Source organism: Somniosus microcephalus, chromosome 7 (assembly GCF_052327205.1).
Source record: "Somniosus microcephalus isolate GS21.2 chromosome 7, FLI_Smic_1.0, whole genome shotgun sequence".
NCBI lineage: Eukaryota > Metazoa > Chordata > Chondrichthyes > Squaliformes > Somniosidae > Somniosus > Somniosus microcephalus.
Window position 1 is genome coordinate 5,113,367 of NC_140993.1, and position 3,756 is coordinate 5,117,122.

Here is a 3,756-nt window from a genome sequence, read left to right on the forward strand (position 1 = left end):
GACAACTCCCACCAATGTTTTCTGCCCCTTGGTGCTTCTTAGCTCCACCCAGACTGATTCTACATCTTGATTTTCTGAGCCAATATCCTTTCTCACTATTGCTCTGATTTCATCCTTTACTAACAACGCCACTCCACCTCCTTTTCATTGTTGCCTGTCCTCCCTAAATACCGAATATCCTTGGATATTCAGCTCCCAGCCTTGGTCACCCTGCAGCCATGTCTCCGTAATCGCAATTATATCGTATCCGTTTACATCTATTTGCGCTGTTAATTCGTCTACCTTATTACGAATGCTTCGTGCATTCAGATACAGTGCCTTTAGATTTGTCTTTTCAACATTTTTAGACATCTTAACATTTTTTTGTACTATGGCCCTATTTGTCTTATTACTATTTTCTCTTAGCCGGACTCTATTTGTTAGTGCACTCTTTTGATTGTACGCTCTGTCCCTTCCTGACACAATCTGGTTATCCTTACCCCAATCACTTTCCTGCACTGCTTCCTTGTCTTTTCTCTTTAGCATTCTAGATTTCTCTCCACTGCGACCGCCTCCTTATTTAGTTTAAAGCCCTATCTACCTCCCTAGTTAATCAATTCGCTAGAACTCTGGTCCCAGCATGGTTCAAGTGTAGTCTGTCCCTTCCCTTTGCAATAAAGGCCAACACACCATTAGCCTTCCTAATTACTTGCTGTACCTGCATGCTAACTCTTTGTGATTCATGTACAAGGACCCCCAGGTCCCTCTGTACCTCAGCATTTTGCAATCTCTCCCCATTTAAATAATAATTTGGTTTTTTATTCTTCCTACCAAAGTGGATAACCTCGCATTTTCCCACATTAAACTCCATCTGCCAGATTCTTGCCCACTCACTTGGCCTCTCTATATCCCTTTGCAATTCTTTGCGTCCTCCAGACAACTTGCTTTCCCACCTATCTTTGTATTGTCATAAATCTCATCATCGAGAAACTACCTATGAAATAACGCTGGACGGCCAGCTGGTGGCGCCGTCCAAGGAGTATAAATACTCGGGCGTTGACCCCAGCTTGCCAGGGACATTTTGTAAAGACAAGGAGCTAGTGAAATACAACTAGACCTCCATGTTCTGAAACAAGTTGATTAAAGCCTTGCTTTATACTCAGACTAAGTGTGCAGTGAGTTTTATTACATCAGGTATCATCAGCAAATTTGGCTACATTACACTCAGTCCCTTCATCCAAGTCATTAATATAGATTGTAAATAGTTGAGGCCCCAGCACTGATCCCTACGGCACCCCACTAGGTACAGTTTGCCAACCTGAAAATGACCCATTTATCCTGACTCTCTGTTTTCTGTTAGTTAGCCAATCCTCTATCCATGCTAATATATTACCCCCAACACCGTGAGCTCTTATCTTGTGTATAACCTTTTACGTGGCACCTTATCGAATGCCTTCTGGAAATCCAAATACATGACATCTACTGGTTCCCCTTTATCCACCCTGCTCATTACATCCTCAAAGAACTCCAGCAAATTTGTCAAACATGATTTCCCTTTCATAAAACCATGCTGACTCTGCTTGACTATATTATGATTTTCTAAATATCCTGCTATCACTTCCTTAATAATGGACTCCAGTATTTTCCCAATGACAGATGTTAGGCTAACTGGTCAATAGTTGCCTGCTTTCTGTCTCCCTCCTTTCCTAAATATGCCCTTACTAGTCAGAAATCTGTCAACTTCTGTTTTGAATATACCCAATGACTGAGCCTCCACAGCCCTCTGGGGTAGAGAATTCCAAATATTCACCACCCTCTGTGTGAAGAAATTTCTCCTCATCTCAGTCCTAAATGGCTGACCCCTGTTTCTAGATTCCCCAGCCAGGGGAAACATTCTCCCTGCATCTACCCTGTCAAGCCCTGTAAGAATTTTGTATGTTTCAATGAGATCACCTCTCATTCTTCTAAACTCTAGAGAATATAGGCCTAGTCTACTCAATCTCTCCTCATAGGACAATCCCCCCATCCCAGGAACCAGTCTGGTGAACCTTCGTTGCACTCCCTCTATGGCAAGTATATCCTTCCTTAGGTAAGGAGACCAAAACTGTCCACAATACTCCAGGTGTGGTCTCACCAGGGCCCTATATAATTGCAGTAAAACGTCTTTATTCTTATACTCAAATCCTCTTGTAATAAAGGCCAACATACCATTTGCTTTCCTAATTGCTTGCTGTACCTGCATGTTAACTTTCAGTGATTCGTGTACAAGGACACCCAGGTCCCTCTGAACATCAACATTTCCCAATCTCTCACCATTTAAAAATATTCTGCTTTTCTATTTTTCCTACCAAAGTGGATAACTTCACATTTCTCCACATTATATTACATTTGCCATGTTCTTGGGCAGAGTGATCATAATATGATAGAATTTCACATTCATTTTGAGTGACTTGCCTAAGTCCAAAACTAGAGTCTTAAACTTAAATAAAGCTAATTACAGAGGTATGAGGGGCGAATTGGCTAAGGTAGATTGGAAAAATAGATTAAAGAGATGGCGGTAGATAAATAGTAGCTAGCATTTAAAGAAAGATTTCATAATTCTCAACAAAAATATATTCCATTGAGAAACAAAAACTCCACGGGAAAAGTGATCCAACCGTGGCTAACTAAAGAAGTTAAGGATAGCATTAGATTGAAAGAAGAAGCTTATAATGGTGCAAAGAATAGTAGTAAGCCTGAGGATTGGGAGAGTTTCAGAAACCAGCAAAGGTTGACCAAAAAATTGATAAAAAGGGAAAAAATAGAATTTGAGAGAAAAATTGCAAGAACTATAAAAGCAGATTGTAAGAGTTTCTACAAGTATGTACAAAGGAAAAGAGTAGCAAAAGTAAATGTTGGTCCCTTAGAGGCTGAGACAGGAGAAATTATTATGGGGAATAAGGAAATGGCAGAAACGTTAAACAAATATTTTGTATCTGTCTTCACAGTAGAAGACACAAAAAGCATACCAAAACTGGTGGGGAACCAAGGGTCTAATGAGGGTGAGGAACTTAACGTAATTAATATAAGTAGAGAAAAAGTACTAGAGAAACTAATGGGACTAAAAGCTGACAAATCCCCTGGACCTGACGGCCTACATCCTAGGGTTCTAAAGAGGTGGCTGAAGAGATAGTGGATGCATTGGTTTTGATCTTCCAAAATTTCCTAGATTCTGGAATGGTCCCAGCGGATTGGAAGGTCGCAAATGTAACACCGCTATTCAAGAAAGAAGGGAGAGAAAACACAGGGAACTACAGGCCAGTTAGCCTGACATCAGTCATCGGGGAAAATGCTGGAATCCATTGTTAAGGAAGTGGTAACAGAGCACTTAGAAAATCATAACATGATCAGGCAGAGTCAACATGGTTTTATGAAAGGGAAATCGTGTTTGACAAATTTATTAGAGTTTTTTGAGGTTGTAACTAGCAGGGTAGATAAAGGGGAACCAGTAGATGTAGTATATTTAGATTTCCAAAAGGCATTCAATAAGGTGCCACATAAAAGGTTATTACACAAGATTATGGCTCACGGGGTTGGGGGTAATATAGTAGCATGGATAGAGGATTGGTTAATGGACAGAAAACAGAGAATAGGGATAAACAGGTCTTTTTCAGGTTGGCAGGCTGTAACTAGTGGGGTGCCACAAGGATCAGTGCTGGGGCCTCAGTTATTTACAATCTATATTAATGACCTAGATGAAGGGACCGAGTGTAATGTATCCAAGTTTGCTGATGATAC